At 44.0% G+C, this 19,292-nt stretch overlaps 1 protein-coding gene across 4 annotated transcripts in view; it reads right to left on the bottom strand.

Moving 5' to 3' along the window:
* Positions 1 to 19,292, bottom strand: part of ASTN2 (astrotactin 2) — an 887,719-nt gene that overhangs the window by 226,335 nt on the left and 642,092 nt on the right. The gene's annotated exons all lie outside the window — the stretch shown is intronic.

The following is a 19,292-nucleotide window of genomic DNA, read 5'->3' as shown; positions in this document are numbered from 1 at the left end:
TCTGTGGTAGCACCTGGCAGCAGGAGATCTATCTTTGCTGTCAGTGGGGGACTCGCTGAGGCAATAATGGTGGCTGAGGCCTTTGTACAAGGTTTGCAGCAGAGATACTGGATATAACGTTGTGGGCTGGCTTGACATAAACAACGCCAGGAATCCTCCAGCTGCCCATGCTTTTGGAAGGAAGTGCTATCACTGTTGGCATTCAGCATTTAGGTCTGCCCCATCTCTGAACCCCACTCGTGCCTTGGCCTTCAAATGCAGCAGGTATCTGCTGGCTCAGAATGGAAATAAATGAGGTCTGAATGTTTCTGTCCCTTTGATGTGAATATTTTAGGCTGTGCTTAGTAAATTTTCAGTTATCCACCAAGTTGACTAAGTTGCAAAGTATAGCCCCAAGAAATTTATTTGCTCAACTATAACAGTTTTTTGTGTTTTTTTTTTTCTTTTCTGTTTTCTTTTGGTGTTGTTATTCTTTCTTTTTAAGCAGTAATACCCTTACTCAGATAAAGTCTTACATGCAGGTCAATCGTAAAAAAAATCAAAGAGCAGCTGCTCTGGCTGAAGCAGGCTTGTGGGCCTGGAGAACAGGCTTTATCCCCTCACCTAACCCATGTACAATTGCAAAACTCGTGAATCTACAGAACACTTTCTGAAAACCACTAAACTACAGCATTGCTTATCTTCCAGTTCCATCTTATTAGCCATGTGGCCATGGGCAATGTCACCCCTTCCTCTTCTGGAAAATAAGGAAAATAATCCCTGCCTCCATAATGGGTGTAAGATGTGAGATAATAGATGTTAAAATACCTGCTACAGTTCTTGGCATACTCAATCAGTGAGAGCTATTATCTTCTTTTATTGAGTTGTTCAGTTAGGTTATCCAACCACTCCGAATAATACCTTCCATCTTTCCTACTGTTGCAGGTTCCTATTTGCCAACCAAAGCCTTTCTCAGGCATTTCCTCCCTCTGGCCATAAGTCTCCAAGTAAATCTGGTCACCCCAAGTAAATCTGGTCACCTGTTCCCTTTTTACTGTCACTCTACCTATTTCATGTTTCTATTATTGTATAGTTCACTGTGTTGCAATTATTTGCCCATATATTTGAGCTTTATTAAGGGTTAGATTTAATCTCTAGCTAAGAGCACATAGCATGGTGCCTAACATACAGTATGTCCTCAGTTATTTAATTGGCTGTTACTTACATGACTTGATGGCGATGGTAAGCCTTCCAGTAACCTGAGTCTTCCTACCCAACACCCTTACATTGGATAAAAGATTAAGGCAGACAGATGACTTACAGGTTCATTAAGTCCCTGCTTTTCTTTATCATTCTGAGTAATTATATAGAATTTAAGGTTTTGGAGCAATGAGTCATTCAATATTTACTGAATACCTACTGTGAGCCCAGCGCTATGCCAGCTGTTTAGAAAAGAAAAAAAGTAATATTAATTTGTCTACTTTCTCATAAGTTATTTCACAGTCTTTCTGAAGTATCTGGAATTGTATTCCATTGCCCTGGGCTTCCTCAAAGGCCAGGAACAGGCACTATCTGAATGATTGTGAGGGTCAATCCCAATGTACACTCCAGCCTGAGATAGTCCACAGACAGCTACTGCATTATTCCAGTCAGCAGGATAAACTTGGCTTGAGTCTTTGTGTTCCTGTGGGTAAGACAAGTAATGCTTAAGTAGTTGTACTTTTAATCTAGTACTGATTAATGGCCTCTTAAAAGTGAAGTGTTATCCAGCTCTGTAGGAGGAAAATGGAAGGCAGAGCCTAGGATGAAACTCAGGGCTCTACCTTGTACCTGACTAGGCTGCTGATTTGCACTCAGGACTTGCAGCTCCCCAAAGGAGCACAAAACAAATTACAGATAAGAAACAGCAGATGCCTGGATGAATTTTACAAGCAGGGCAGTGGTGAGGTAGGAGGCTGTCTAGCAAAATACTTACACTGAAGAACTTGGGCTATATCTTGTCAATATCATTAATATTCATGGTACCCTGACTAAGTCTGAAGTTAGGTAGCTCTGGGACTGGCAGTGCAGTCTAGTGGGAAAGTCACTGGCTTGGTCTGGATCTGAATCACAGCTCTGCCTCTTAACTAGCTGTGTGGTCTCAGCTGATCACCATACCTCTGCATCAGTGTCCCTATCTACAAAATAAGAAAGTTGGGTTAGATCATCACTAAAATCCCTTCTAGCTCTATGATTTTAATTATTTTACCAATTAGAATTGTGGTTGAGTTTTCACCCAATGTTTTCACATAATTCTTGCTGTAATTTTATCACGTTTACATTAGAGTAGTAGAAAGAACCTGTACTTTGTAATCAGCCCCACCTTGGTCCAACTGCTTACTCTACCCCAACTATTGTGACCCTGGATCACTTGCTAACTACCACTCTGTTGAGCTACTGTTTCCTCATCTTGTAAACGGAAACGACAGTTTATGTTTTAAAGGGCTGTTGTAAAAATGAAAATACACTAGTGGGATAGTATATATAAAGGTACCTAAGTCAGAAAATGTGAGGTGTTCAGAAAACGTGATTTCCATCATAGGGGACAAAGACCTCCTTCCCCTGATGGTGAACTGATGCAAATTTTTCAAGTTAACACTGGGATAGATTTCAGACCTGCATTGGTGATTCAGCCACACTGCTCAGCTTCTTAATTAAAAAGCCTATCAGAAGAAGAGTGGGATTGCCAGAGGAGCAGAGGCAAAACTTTCACAACAGTGTATCCCACTAGGAAAGCTGCACATAAAACCTAAAGGCTAATTATTTGATTAAAGTAATTAGGATGGCATCTTGACTCTTTTGGCAGAAACATGCATGTTTAGCTATTCCAGCAGTTGGCTAGCATAAAGTGATTTTTCCTCCAGGTCAACATTCGTTAACTCAAATAATTACAAAAATTAAAATAAGCCATAAATCTCATTGTTAGGTGGAGGTAATATATGAGTTCAGTCTTGGTTCCTCCACTTATTAGTTCTATGACCACTGAGTCACTTAGCCTCAGCCTCAGTTTTCTCATAAGTAATAAAATGATACTGTTTACTGCATTGTTCTGAAGAAATGTTGGGTGTAAAACACCAAATATCTTAATATTATAGTAAATTAAATATCTGATAAAATTACCCACTTTTTTTGTGATAGAAGGATTATATGAAACTGGTGAGGAACATGTTTATTTCCCTCAAAGAAATTTATTTAGCAACTCACTGAAATCCTGAGTGAAAACACAAAGAATTTCTGTGACTGTAAGTCAAATGCATATCTTTCCTATAAAAATAAAACCAGGATTTTCTTTTGGTGATTTACTCAGTTTACCTAGCTATAACTATTATGCCACTGTATATTTTCACAGAATATTAAGATTGAGATTTCATTCTTTCATTTATTCATTCGCTTACTCATTAGACATATGACATCTACTGTTTTTTATTAATAGCAGTAATTATATGAGTAATAAATGCAAAGATGAATTGATCATGAACCCTGCAGTCAAGAAGTTTATAGCCTGGCTGGAGAGATAAGAAATGTAAAAAACAATATGAATATACAGAAGAATAAGATAAACTGCACAAGATAGAAATAGAGTGCCAAATGTTTAAGAAAAGCCTGCTTCTAGTTGAGAGGTTCTGGTTGCTGAAGGGCCTTGCAAGTACAGGGAGCGTCATGCACACAGGTACAACATTCCAGGGAAGAGTGAGACGTCGGCACCAGCAGGAAGTTCAAACCACAGCAGTGAGTGGGCATTAAAGCAATTCAAAGGTCGAAAGGGATCCATTTGTCCATGACCCTTCAAGTAATAATGGAAGTGGTTCTCTCTTTCCTGTCCTAAGCCGTATTGTTTACTCCTACCAATAACTGTGCCTCAAGGAGGCTTCATGCCTACGGAGGTGATAGGATATGAATCAGGATCTCCTCGGAGACCCGAGGGAGGCCAAGGTGGAAGAAGAAGGTGTGGTTGAAAGTACCCCGCTCCCCCCATTCTATCTCCTTACTGCAAATGCCTGATGACACTGTCTCAGAAATAAATTTTCTGCTTTTTTAAAATCCTGAAATAATATCCAGTTGCTCACCCTCAAAAGCCTAAGCTAAGTGAGTTTTGTAATCTCTTTGTACTAGAGTCTTACTGCCTTTTTGATGTTTGATGTTGACAGCTTTCAAAACCCACCATTCTGTCTTCATCTTCTGCCCTACATCTGGACATGCTGCTAAGAAACCTCAAGTACTCCACTTTTGATGCCAATGGAAAGTCCTAACCACACAAGTCCTAGCCTCTGCACAGGAATCCTCACCCCAGCCCCACCTCCAAGCCACCATGAAAACCAAGCTGGCCTCCTTTTCCTGCTCTCAAGCCATTTCTGGACCTGCTTGGGAGCCCACATTGCTCTCCCCAGAAACCCTCATCATGTGAGTTAGAAATCTTTTCATACCCACTTGGTGGATGTATAGCATCATCAATCTCAACATCTGAACCAAGTTTTGGGTGGGTCCCCCTTTTCTCTGCAGTATAACCACAAAGACTTTCACAGCTAGCAGTATTTAGGCAATGGCCACCATCCCAGGGGGTCTTTATTCTCTTGCTTTGGTTTGCTAACTTGTTTTTTGAAGCACTGCTTGCTGGCAACACTGCTTTGAGCTGTGCTGTTTGCGCTGCCTTTGCTGAGCCCTACATGCCTCTCTTATAGATTTAACTGAACTGAGTTGGAAGATACAATAATTGGCCTTTAGGGGCAGGAACAAACTGGCCCTGGGTCGTGTGTCTTGGTCCAGATCTATCTGTGTCTCAGATGGAATCATGTGTCTAGATTCCAGCATAAGCTGTGACTTCAGGGGAATGACTTGCCCTGTGACTACTGGTTGGTTGTCTCAACCAGGCATTGCCCCCTTCTATAAAGTGCTCAGAGGAAATACTGATATCCTGTGCAATATTGTGGGTCCACTGGTGTTGGTTCATGTGCAGGAAGAGCAGTCACCATGTGGGACGCTGTGATCTACACTCTAAAAGCAGATGGCTCACTAGGACTCTACAAAACGTCTTTGCTGCTGCTACGTCACTGTTGGCCAAAACAAAAGATCCTGATCTTCAGGGTTATGGAGAAGAGTATCCATGGTTCCCCTGTGGTATAGCCAAGGGGTTAATTCAAATTCAGTTTAAGCCCCGAGTCCTTAAACCCTATAAAGGTCATTACCATGAGGGAGACCCTAATCCTGATGACACATAGTTGCAACTCTGGAGGAAGAAACTTAGAAATATATGAGTAGGGTAGGGAGGACTCCCCCTGGCCGCTCACCACAAACTATATAGGGTAACCACCAAAGGAAAAAAACAGTGAATACAGGAGGAGGAAACAAACAAAAAACTGAAACAGAGGTCACAATTTGACCCAATTAGAAATCCAAAATTTACTAAAAACATTTATACATTGCTAATTGGTTTTTGCACCTCAACAACCTAAGCTCTGAATTAGCTTTTAACATCTGCTGAAATGTACCAATTACCAAACTTTCATGGCTTTAATCAATCCTGGGGCTCAAATTAGATTTACATGTGGGAATTCCCCTGAATTTAAACAAGGTACCCCCCTATAATCTTATGGGAGTTACTAAGGACATTTCAGGATATGTAAAGAAGACAAATAGGTATACCTCCCCTTAATCATCAGAACTAATGCCTTGCCTAAATTCCCCACGGACATAACACCATTACCCTGAAATATTCCATACTGAGAGTGGATGCTCTGACCCAATGAGTAATAAATTAAAATTGAATTAAATTTTGGCACTTACAATTGGCTTACCAAAATGGGACCACATGGACCCCGCCCTCCCCCATTAGCTAAAATAGTTAATATGGCCCAGTTTAAACAGAGCCTGTGAGGTTTAAAACCCATATACAAGACCTATTTAGAAAATGACTAATTATGCTCCCCTGCTTCATTACTTAACAGAACAGTTTACCCTGTTCTTGCAATCTGGAAAGACTGAATGAAACCTCATGATGGATTACTGCAACCTGAACGATGAGGCTCCCGCCCATTAAGGCTTCCATACCAATTATTAAAATCATAAATTCCATCCAATCAATAATCGGTAAATAGTTTTCAGTCATAGACTTGGCTGATATGTCATGTTTCGTGCCTATTTCAACAGCCTCTCACAGTTTGCCTCCAGCTTCAAAGGGACACAATCCCCTTTTACCTGGCTACCCATGAGGTAACTCTACAGTCATGCCTTTACATAGTCTTTACAGACAAGATCTTAACACAGCCAGCTTTCTCCAGGAGTACGGTAATGACATCACACTGATCACATCCTCTTCCAAAGACATTAATTTGACACTTAGGGAGGACATACAAACATTCACAAAATAACTTACAAAAAGGGATGGGCCATTGCTCTATACATTGTACAAGGTCCTGCCACTTTGGTTAAATTCCTGAAAGTTATTTAGCTGAGGACCATTCCAATCCTGACACTGTCAAAACCAGCATTTACAATGCTAAAATTAAGTCCAACTCTTTCTAAGCCTTTTGCAGTTTCTCAGAGACAACATATTTCTCATTTACAAGTTTTACTTAAGCCCATTTATATTATTACCACAAATTAGCCTACCTTGAGTGGGATCCTGTATAACAAAAGGCTCTAGAATCTGCCCAAATTACAATACAGCAGGCACTCCATTTGGTGACCCCTAGAGACTCCTTCACTGTAAAGGTTTCAGCAATCTCCTCTCATGCCTCCTGGAGTCTCTGAACCACATATAATAACCGTAATTTGCCCCTGGATTTCTGGTACAAGAAACAGCCCTCCTCATCTCCACGCTATAATGTCATTACAGTGCAACATCAGGCTGCATACTGGGCTCTCCTGGAAACAGAGGCTGTGACCCTCCATACCCAGATGCCCACTGCCTGAGATCATGGAAACAGCACCCTGAAAGCTCAGCACAGCGCCAAACCTCTGGCATGATCACATTTGTAGGGTGGTGTCCCCATCCTTAGTCCTTTTTCCTTTGTCATGGTGCTGGAGATCACCCCCCTCCCTTTCCCAGATGCCTTGACCATCTGGGGAGTCCCTTGGGATCAACTGAATGACTAGCAAAGGGACTTTATATACTTTATAGATGGCATCACCACCATCATAGGATATGGAGTTTGCTGCTCTGTGGTCCTTAACTGAGATGTTCCTGATAATAGGACCAGACCCAAGAGTCAGCACAACTGGCCAAACTTCACGCAGTCTTCTTTGCACTGGATGCCCAGGCCAACAGTCAGCCCCATCTGTACATTTCTACAGACTCGGGTCATTGTCAATAATCTGCTCATCTGGTCTAGCCAATGGCCGTGACAATTCCCTATCCAAGGTTTCCTCTTTGGGGTAAAGAATGCTGGGAATCTCTTGTCTCACAGATACCCAAAATATAAAAATCAAGGTCATATGGGGGCTTCCTAGGTGGCACAGTGGTTGAGAATCTGCCTGCCAATGCAGGGGACATGGGTTCGATCCCTGCCCCAGGAAGATCCCACATGCCACAGAGCAACTAAGCCCATGCGCCACAACTATTGAGCCTGTGCTTTAGAGCCTGTGAGCCACAACTACTGAGCCCATGTGCTGCAACTACTGAAGCCCACGTGCCTAGAGCCTGTGCTCCGCAAGAAGAGAAGCCACGGCAATTAGGAGCCTGCGCACCACAACGAAGAGTAGCCCCCACTCACCACAACTAAAAAGAAAGCCCGTGCACAGCAAAAAAGACCCAACACAGCCAATAAAATAAATAAATAAATAAATAAATTCATAAAAAAAAAAATCAAGATCACATATGTTTCTACACATAGTAAATCCACAATAAAGGGTCTCACTAGGACACTCTTTCTCCCTTTCAGAGTTCCAGACGTTATTGATAGTGACCAAGGCACTCATTTCATGTCTTAAAATATATCATATTAGGCTCTCACACAAGGCACTTACTGGAACTTGCATTTCCCTCACCACCCTCAGACTGCAGGCCTCACAGAGTGCCATATGGGTTACTTAACAAGTTCAAGTTCAATTAAATGAAACACGGCACATTTCAGTCATCAGTCAAACATCCAGAGTGAAGTGTAGTAAAAATTCTGACGTCATATTTGATGCTTTTTCTCTGCCAGATTTCAAGCCCCACTACTCCCCCTTCCCCACTGGCCCCTCATCTGGGCAAGCCTAAGTGCTCCCACCTTTGGTGCCAGAGGGAAGTTCAAACCAGGCACGCCCCAGCCAGCACATGGAACCCACTCCAACCCCACTCCACGGCAGCCCCCCTCTCACCTTGCCATTATATAAAAGCCAAGCCAGTCTCTTTCTCTTACTCTCTCAAGCCATTTTTGGACCTGCTTGAGAGCCACCTCTGCTTCCCCCCAGAAAGCTCCATTATATGAGTGACAAAGCTTTCAAAATCCTTTTGGTGTGTGTGTGTAGCATCATCCGTTTCATCATCTGAACCAAATATTGGCTGGAAGTCCACCCCCCTACTTCAGAGTGACAACAAATGTTTAGAGTTAAATATTAAAAACAACTTCATAATATGATAAACAAAAAAATTGTAGAAGTTTAATTGCTGAGCAACCACATGAATAAAATCATATGCTTTTGTCAAACGACATTTAATATTTACACTTAAAAATAATAATAACTCTCTAAATCTCTCAGGCCCAAGGATCTGAAACTTGTTTGACAAATTTAATGATCCTGTAAAAATGTTAGAAATAAAGTTAAATTAAAAATATTACACTCAAAGGGTAGAGAGGGAGCAGGCATGCATATTATCTCACTCGACCCATGACTCTGGGGCTGGATCTAGGAGAATGAAACTTGCATTGATTGACACCCTGGAAGAAATGTATGATGCACATACAGATGGCACATATACCCTAGACCCTCCATAAAGGTTAATTAATTGTTAGTTAAATGAAAGGTGCAAATGATAAAGGAAAAAATCTAAAACTATATATTCTTCTCTTCTGCTCTGGTGATCATTGCCACATATGCCTGTTTTTCTCCTCAATGAAATGGGGATATTAACTCCAACCTACTTAACATGTACCAGAACTATTCTTAATGTCCCCTACATTTTACACAAGTAAAAACTGGTCTACAATGGGCAGCCTGGACAGCCTTTCTGAATGAGATAAAGCCTCTCTAAATAAAACACCAGAAACAATACTGGGTGTGGAAGGGGGAAAGTTAGCTCTCTAAGGAAACAAGCTGCAAAAGAGGAACTTTATTTTTATGCTGGGAGATACTGTTTTTTCCCTATGACTTCACTGACCTATGCAACTAGGTCTCAAACCTGCGTTTTTCAGCTCTTACCTTCCTTTTGATTACCAGACTGGTATATATCCAGTTGCCCACTTTATATTGCCAATTGGCGGGCCAATGGTGGGCTGGTATGTTCAATGAAGATATCCTTTAGAGAAGTTACACTCAGCATAATTAAGACTGAACTCTGCTCTCCAATACCTGCTGTTCTGCTTCTGTCCTATTTAAGAAACACAAGCTTCGACTCAGGCACTTTGGCACAATTTGTAATCACTTCCCTCACCTCTCACCTCCTACCTCTCACTATTCAATCATCAAGTTCTCATCATACTAGCAGCTTAATATTTTTCACATCCTTTTATTCTTTTCTTCATTCTCATGACTACAAAAATTTAAGCTTCTATTATTTTCCTCCTGAAACACTGTTACAACTTCCTAACCCATCTTCTTAAATCTAATCTAGCATCCCATCTACTGCACTTCCTCCCATCCCAAATCAAGCCCAATCCCACACCAGCCAGAGTCAAATTTAAAATGTGAGTGCTAATAATATTACTTAAAACCTTTAAATGGCCTTAAAATGCTCTGGTAAAAGGAAAAATTCCTTAACACGGTCTACATACCCAGTGGGATTTTGTTCCTGCCTCTTTATCTTTCTAGGTTTATCTCACCACTGCTTCCATCCCTCCCTAGCCCGTTTTAGCGCTTGCTTTCATGCTACTTAAAACACTTTCCCTCTCCCTACGCACCAATGTCTCCTAAATCTTACCTCCTCCAGGTCTTCTGGGGTGCCCTTCCTGATCCTCTACACAGTTTGAGTCAGGTGTCCACACCACATTTTGTGTTTCTGCCTTCCAGCACTGACACTTGCATTTCGATTTCCTTATTACCAATCTCTCTCCAAGGCTACACTGAGCTCTACGAGGACATAGCGACTTTTAATTTACTGCTGCATCTGCAGCATCTAGCAGGGTACCTGAAACAAAGCAGGCACTAGAATCGTTACTGGATAAAATCAGGGCAGGGGGTCAGCCTAGCTCATATATGTTGATATATATGGACACTTTGGGTCACATTTAGCAGCAGCTGGTTATGCCACCTCCTGCTCCTCCCACCAGCTGCCTCGCTGAATCACTGAATGTTAATTGCAACTGAAAAACGGGATGTGGTTAAAAGGTGGGAGGAGTGGTTCCCTCAGGTTTTATTTTCCTTAGAGAATCTTCTCAACTGTGAAATAATTAAAAATTGTATTCCCTTCTGGAAATTCAACCCAAACTTTGTCTTGGCACAAAGTCACCACTGGTAGAGAATGTTCAAAAGATACCTTCGATTGTGTAAACAATATCTCAATAAAGCTGTTACAAACATAAAAGATGTACCTTTGGACACATGGTCCCTTAAATTGCCTCTCAACACACTTTTTTTGGATGGGGAAGGGAGAAAAGGGAACTAATTCGAGTCCTAATCCTGTCCCTAATGTAAAATTCCTTTGAGCAAGTTGCTTATTCTCCCTGGGATTCCATTTCATCATCTATATTAATAGAGTTATTACATCAACGATTTTTTTCAGTTGTAAATGTCAATGATTCTGGTGCCCCAGACCTTAGGGACTTCTTGAGCCAAGAGCTCCCAAAGGAGTCTTCCATCTCCCTGTGCACCTGTGGAATGGGAGGGGACAGTAGTGCAGATCCCTAGGACTGTAAGGAGGCACCCCTGGGGCCTAGAGCTGCCGTGTGTCAGATAAAGACAGCCAAGGCCAGCTCCAACCCAATGGATCAATGGTCAAGTCCATCTCTAAGGCCTGCCTCAAAGCCTGCATCCCGACCCAGAGCCAAGGTGTTGCTAGGAAACAAGGATCTGGAGCCTGCAGGCTGACATCATGCAGGCTGGAATCTTGCTGGTCTGTCTGCCTCTTTTCTCACTCTTCCTGACCAAGTACTTCTAACTGCTTAGGGGGAAGAGAAGTGCCTCTTAGAGAGAATACTCTCGTTGGAGTGCCCACTGTGGTTAAATAATAGTAAAAAGTAAATGGCGAGAAGACTGGAGCAAGAAAAGATGGCAGAAAGAGAAAGCAAGAGGGAATACCTTTTACCAGCTACGTACCTTTGGATTATATATCTTACCCACTCTGAGTCTCAGTTTCCCAGGCATAAAGATACCAGCTTTAGAGGATTGTTTGGAGAATTAAATGAGGTTGTGTATGTGAAGTGCTGGCAAATCTCCTGCCATATAGTGGTTCCCAACACATGGCTTCTGTTATTATAGCGGGCAGTAGGCATGTGAACTTTGGAGTCAGTCCTGGGATGGAATCCTGCCTCTGCCTGTCACCAAGCCACGTGACCTTAAGCACATGAGTTTTCTCATTTAGAAGATGTGGAGAAAAATCTGAACCTCACAGGGGTTTTACAAAGACAGTGTGAGATCGTGTGATTAACTGACTCATAGTTGAAACAGAAAACAGGTCAGTCATCACCCCCTCCCCTGCTCCTCTGTCACCCCTCCCCCAACACACACACACACACCACCCCCTACACATTCTCAACCACTATAAGCTTGGTGTTCAGCTGTGCAAACATGCCCCCCTGGGCTCTACTGCTGAGCTCCAGGCTGTGCTGATAATTCTGCCTTCTATTCCCACCTCCAGACAGAGCTCAAATTCACAAGCTGTCAGGTCAGCCAGAGACAAACAGCCATGGTTTTAGAAGGTCTGGCAGGAAAAGGGCTTATATCTTAGGCTGCTGTACTCAGGACTGGAAAGAGCTACATCGTTATGGTTTTTGTTTTGGAAAACTAACAGTAATAAGCATCCCTAACTTGATTGTGTCTCACAGTAATACATGATAATAACACTAGCTAGCATTTCCTGAGCACTTCTTATATGTCAGCTGCAAGTGATAATCACATTACAACCATTGATTTATTCAATTCTCATAATAATACTGTCAGGTAAGCACGACATTTAAAAGAAATGCCCATTTTAAAGAAAAAGGGACTGAGGTTCAGAAAACCCTTAGTCACATCTGGCAAATGGGACCGATGAGTGACACACAGCTTGATTTGTATGTTGTTATTTGCTGAAAAGGTGCACCTCTGGTAAGGAGTGGGCAAGAATGACTGATTTCATGTTTGAGTTCCTACTATGGGCCAGTTAATCACATGATCTCATATCATCGTCATAACAACCTTGAAAGGCCTAGATGTTTTCCCAAGGATTCCCTAGGTACCTCCCAAATCGGTGCCTTGTTTTCACTTAATTTTAGGCGTTTGGAGATTCAGCCTCTCCTATTTCTGACAGTTCTCTGCTGTGGACAGAGCCAATGGCAGTTTCTCTAACTACTTGGGAGGCAGAGGCACAAAGACATTTAAAGTTCTAACAAAGAAGCCAATGGCATCCCTGAGGGTTCAGACATTATTGCTCCCAACTGCTCTGGGAGGACTCAGCATCTGCCAGGCTGCCCCACACACCCAACTTTGCATCTTGCCCGTGCAATCCCTCTCCACCTGCCCAGATGGCAAATGCCCTCACCTGTGCGCCCCCCCCCCCCCCCCCCGCCCCGGGGCTCAGCTTAGAATTTTCTCCTTCAGGGAAGTTCCCAGCTCACCCCAGGTGGTTAGGGCCCCAGCTCCCCAGCTTGTGTCCTCCACTCCCGACCTTACACACACACACACACACACACACACACACACACACACACACGCCTCATGCTTCCCTCTGTCACAGCATGTATCCAAAGGGCTGTAATCATCTGTTCACCTGTTGAAAATCTTCCCATTTGACTGTGAGCTCTTTGAGAGCACAGAGCGTGTCTCATTCACCGTAGCAACCTCAGCATCTCCTACAGGACCTGGCACATACTAAGGGCTCGGAGCACTGTCGTGGAACGGTGGGGGGTGAGAAGGGATGAAAGGAGCACGTGAGATGGGGGAGGGAAAGCGCCCCTTGGTGTGAATCTGTAGATGAGGCTGCTCTCAGGGTGGAAAGACACACCTGCCAATAATGACCTTGGAAGGCAAAAGCTTCCATCTGGGTGTCTGTGTTCCCCCTAGACCATTTTTTTCTCACAAGGGGGCTGAAGGCAGAGAGAAAACAAAAGCCCACATCCATCGCCAGAGAAATTCCACATTCTTAGTGCAAGACTGATGTGAGAGACGAGTCCTGTTTAAAATCATGCTCCTGAGTCCCTGTGTGGCCTTCCTGGGAATGGAACTGAGATAGGGGAACAAGTGTGGTCTGGCCCCAGTCTGAATAGAATCAAGGTTTTAGTTTACGGGAGTGTCAATCCCTGAATGCTTCCCCTAAGTAGAGGGACAACTGGGGACAGTCTCCAGTGCTTCAGGAAATGATGTATTTGTGCATGTGTTTGTGTGTGTGCATGCACTCTGAAATAAGAAAATGGGCCTGCTGCCAGATGAATGGGTCCATGATCTACAGCATCTGGGGGGCTTTGGCGACTAGGAGTCTTTGAATTTGCTGTAGGCTTTCAGGTGAAGAAAGACCAAATAATGCCTCTAGCTGGTTATTAAATTTCCCCTTTTGCAATTGCAGGTTCTAATGGATTACATAAACTGACCTCTACTTTCCCATCTGTAGAATGGGAATAGCTGGCCTAAATGGGAATGGAAAACACCTTACATATGAGTCACCATTTCTTACTCTCACACTCACAACAGATATTCCTAAGTGATCACTGCATTTGTTCCCACCGAGCCTGGTCCTGACCCAGAATCTCGTTCAATGCAGTATTCCAGGCAGCGTTCCACTACCATTTGATCATAGCTGACATATAAAGAGAAACTCAGGTCTGGCTAGACCATTGCAAAGGCCTCTCCCAGCCCTGATGTTTTAGGGTTTGGCTTTACCTTATAACACCGTCCCTAAGTTAAGCTAGAGAAACAAGCCATGCAGGGGGGTGAATAAAGAGAATACTTCCACCCCTGCCCGAGCTGAGGGACTCAACTCTGAGTCTCAGCTTTCCCCAGTTCTTTCAGCTGTGGATGAGAGAGACAGAACAGGAGAGCAAACGGGTCCCCTGGGTCTGATGCCAACATCTAAAGAGCCCTCTGCGGCTGCCGTGGTAAAGTTGGATGAGCAAGGTCTTTGTGATTAAAGCAGCCTGGGTTCAAATCCCCGCTCTGCCAAGTTCCCTGGGGTGAACTCCTGCAAATCATCTCTCCAGTCTGAGCCTCAGTTTCCTCAAGCGTGAAATGCAGATAACAATGCCTACCTTACAGGCTGGTTGTGAGGAGTGAATTGGATGAAATAATGCATGTGGAAGTGCTTTGTGAGATGCAGCGCACTTAGCACAAGCGGAGGATTCTTATTCTTGGGACGCACCAATAGGAAAAAGACTAGGGTGTTCCGTTCCAGATGGACTCAATCTAAACCGGGGAACAAATGCTTTTTTTGGTAATTTCATCTGGTGGAAACAGCAGTCTCGTGGGCCTATTTGTATTTAATGAACCACGTCCTGTATCGTCTTTTTGCGTGGTTCAGAGGAGAAAGAAGTTGGCTGCCTCCTCAGGCGTGCTGCAGGAGCCCTCTCAGGCTCGAGAGCATCCAGCTCATCTTTAACCTCCTCCTGCCCTCTCAAAGAAAAAGACACCAGCCCAAAACCAGATGCATCCTACAAACAGCTGCATGCAGACTGAGGGGCCAGGGGAGGGCAAGGGATACTCAGCTACCTCCCACCAGCACCCTGGGACCTTGGCACAGGCGAACACAGCCAGGCTGAAACTTTAACCCACGAGACAGTTAAGGAGTAGGAGGCTCATGTGGCTGGAAGGCAGAGAGCATGGGGACAGATGGGGCTAAGGAGGTTGGTGGGGACGCAGCAGATCTGAGAAGGCCCAGAGGCCGTGGGGAGGCGTTTGGAAATTAGGCTCAGGGCAATGACAAGGCAACCGGGATTTTCATCCAAGGAAGGGCATGATGGGATCTCCATTTTAGAGACATTTCATGATGCTTCATTTTTTATGTGGACTTGCCTGGGCCATGAGGTGTCCAGATATTTGACCAAACACTGATCTGGATATATCTGTGAGGGTGTCAGTGAGGATGTTTTGGGCAAAATAATCAGCAGACTGAGTAAAGCAGGTTGCTCTTTCTGATGTGGGTGGGCCTCATTCAATCAGTTGAAGGCCTGAATAGAACAAGAAGGCTGACCCTCCCATGAGAAAGACGGAGCTCTCCCTGCCCGAGTATTTCAGCTGGAAGGTCCATCATTTCCTGCCTTCGGACTCCAAGAACTGCAGCATCAGCTCTTCTTGGTTCTAGAGCCTGCTGGCTTTGGAACTGGGTCTCACACCACTGGCTCTTTTGGATCTCCAGTTTGCTGAGATTTTGGCTTGGAACTTTTCAGCCTCCATAATCACACGAGCCAATTTCTAATGGTAAATCTCTTTATATGTGTATGTATAAACACACATACACACAAGTATGTATATATCTGGATGTGCATGCGTATATACACACATATATCTAGAGATATTGAACCAACTACTTATATATAGCTTTCATATATTATATGTATCATAAATATCATACGAATATATATCATATATGTGCATATCATATGTAATAAACGGATTTTTATCTATCGACCCATCTATCTATCCACCCATCTATCTACCTACTCATCTGTCCTGTTGATTCTGTCTCTCTGGAGGACCCAGACTGACCCATGTCCTCAGGGCTGTGCAGCTGGATTGGTGTGGGACAAGAGTGGACGCAGGGAGACCAGGTAGGGGGCCAACACTAGAGTCCAGACAAGCCACGACAGTGTCAGCAGTGAGGTGGAAAGAAGTGTGCAATTTCAAAAGCTATTTGGAAATTAAAATTAATAAGACTTGGGATGGTTTGGAAATGGGGGGTGCGAGGAAGAAGGAGATGTTGAGAAGGATTTTTAAGGTTTGTGGCTCTGCCTCTAAACAGAAGCACTTTTCACGAGAACATTGGAAAAATACTAGGCTGTGTAGGGCAGAGTTTGGGCAGGCAGGGAGCTAGCATGATAGCACAAATTGGAGGAAAGCTTGGGGGCAGAAGTATAAAGTGGCAGTCATCAGTGTAGCAATTGCAACAGACAGCGTGGCTGAGAATCCCCACAGAGACAATGGCAGTCCTGCAAAACCACATTGACTGGTTTGGCAAGGAGAATAAGCCTGCAAAGGAGACAGAGAAGGAACAGGCAGGAAGGAAGGTGAGCAACCAGGAAGATCTGGTACCAAGGAAGCAAACATAGTGCCTCAAGCAGGAAGTGAGCAACTCCGTCAAATACTAATGAAAGGTCAAGCAAATGGGAACTGAACACTGCCCCCGGATGATGAAACCACCAGGGAAGTAGACAGGTACCCATGCAGGTCTCAGCCTAGAGATCGACTCCTTTCATGTCTGGTTGGCCTCTTTGAAGCAAGTTCCCTCAGGAAACTGAAAGCCCAGGAGAGTTCTCCAGCTCACATCAGCCCCTTGGCCACACTTGTCCTCACAAAAGGAGCTGACATTTGACTACATTTTTCCCTTCTCCTCCCCCACCCCAACCTCTGGGTTGCCTTTCAAATAGCCAAAACTTCTTTAAAGAGTAATCTAGGAATGTCTCAGCTGACATTCAAAAGTGCATTGTAATTCAAATGGAAATGCAGAAATTCATTCTCATGGACAGTCTTGGGAAATTATAATAGAGATAAAACATCTTTAAAAGGTGGCGACAGGCATTTATCTGTGGGGACATCTCTGTGCTATAGATTCTCCTGATCTAAACTCAAGAGCAGTTCAACCTTCACAGGGAGAATGTCCTTCATCAGGGTCACTGAGTCTCTAAATTTGGAAAAGACATATTAATTGCATAAACTTTCTCTTCTATACTTTTAGTTTCTCTATTTCTCTTTGTGGATTTCAGTTTCCCTGTGTCTATCTCTATTTTTCTGTCTCCTCCTATTTCCCTCAGTCAATCTCTCTCCATCTCTCTCTGTCTCTGTCTCTCTCCCACACTCACACACACACACACACACACACACACACACAGAATGAACAATTCCTTTACATGCACAGATCTTTTACCTTCCACAATCACTTTCTCCATGAAAAAGAAGCAACGGAAAACTCAAGAAACCTATCAGACTGCTAATTTCTGCATTCACCACTACCCTCTCTGAATAGAGAATGACAGGGGATAACAAAGGCGCAGGGTCACAGAGCCCTTCGGACACCTCCCTGGTAGAGCTCCAAGGCTCCCTCCATCACTGGCTCCACCCCAGCAGCCCCTCTCCACCCAAGGCCAATCTACCCCTGTCCTTGGTCCTGAGTCAACTGAAAAGAGAGGGGAGTAAATTAGCAGCCATATCTCCCCCTGCCCCCATATACACAGGTGTGCACACACACACACACACACACACACACACACACACACACACACACATCTGGGATCATGGTTACCTGAGTGGATGTGGCAGCCATGGGTGGAGGGAGTGGACTGGATCAAGAGAATAACGAGGTGCCCAGCTCAGTGCTAGATGAGACACATCACTGATGTGTCTATGTTCTCACTGGATCCTGTATCATGCATATGGGAAAACTGATCTTAGAGTGTGAATCGATTTGCCCAAGGTCACACAGCTTGTAAGAGGGACGTTGGGATTTGAACCAAGGTCCATCTGACTGCAAAACCCGTGTGTTGGACTTCCTAGGTGGCGCAGTGAGTAAGAATCCACCTGCCAATGCAGGGAACACGGGTTCGAGCCCTGCCCTGGGAAGATTCCACATGCCACGGAGCAACTAAGCCCGTGCGCCACAACTATTGAGCTTGTGCTCTATAGCCTGTGCACCACAACTATTGAGCCCATGTGCTGCAACTACTGAAGCCCACATGCCTAGAGCCCATGACAAGAGAAGCCACTACAATGAGGAGCCTGCGCACCACAATGAAGAGTAGCCCCCACTAGCAGCAACTAGAGAAAGCCCGTGTGCAGCAACAAAGACCCAACACAGCCAATAAATAAATGAAATAAATTAAAAACAAAAACAAAAACAAAAAAAAAACCTGTGTTATCTCCAAATGAGGAAGCCTTTAACCAAGATAGCCAGAAGAAGGGTAACTTTATATAGAGTCTTAATCATGATATGAGACTCAGGTGTCAAGGTCATGGCTAGGAAGAGTGTATGAATATCAAGTCAAAGAGTGAAGGGAAGCCCTGACTGAGAGAAGAGCAGCTTTTCAAAATATAGGTGTATCAAGAACATAGCAGCATACAGTGGAAGTATTAAGCTGGGGCAAGAAACTAAAAACATCACATGGTGCTTGGAGCACAGCCTGGGAGCAGAGGTGACGGTTAAAGGAAGCTGACAGGCAGAACAGCTTCCAAGCTAATCATGCCTGGGCTGGAGCTTCTGGGGATGATTCAGCTATTCTATTCGCCTTCTAAGGGCCAGCTCTTCCTGACTTTGGCTGGTACTGTCTAATAGACTTGTCCAGTGCTCCAGTCCCCTCCAGATGGGTAGAATGCCCATAATACCCACTTGGTGATAGGAAATCCCACCTCCCTGTCTGGATCTTTCTAGTCCTTCTTGGCATGCCCAGTGCCTCTCTGGAATCATGATCAGAAGCTGGGTCTGTTGTTCTAGCTTTCATTTTGCCCTATTAAAGGGAAATAACACAAAGGTATGGACCACCACTCCCCCCTTCTGCATCTAGAGCAGATATTGCTAATTGATAACAGCATTCTTTCCCAATGATCCCAATGACCTCCATACAGCGGTTTAGACAAGCCACTCCCCAACTGATCAGAACTAGTACATGAAACAAAAGTTATGCGCTATTGAATGACAGTGACTGGGTTCCCTACCACATGCCAGCCACCTGCCTTTCTCTAGCTGTGTATCAGTAGATTAAAAAAAAAAAGTCTATCACAAAAATGACAAACTGTTGGAACTAATACAGGCTGGACCCACATGAGGACAGCACCCACGTCTTGCACCCATGTGGTGCAAGGTCTGC

Source organism: Hippopotamus amphibius, chromosome 2 (assembly GCF_030028045.1).
Source record: "Hippopotamus amphibius kiboko isolate mHipAmp2 chromosome 2, mHipAmp2.hap2, whole genome shotgun sequence".
Taxonomy (NCBI): Eukaryota; Metazoa; Chordata; class Mammalia; order Artiodactyla; family Hippopotamidae; genus Hippopotamus; species Hippopotamus amphibius.
The sequence above is the reverse complement of the archived record's forward strand: the minus strand, read 5'-3'. Positions and strand labels throughout refer to the sequence as shown.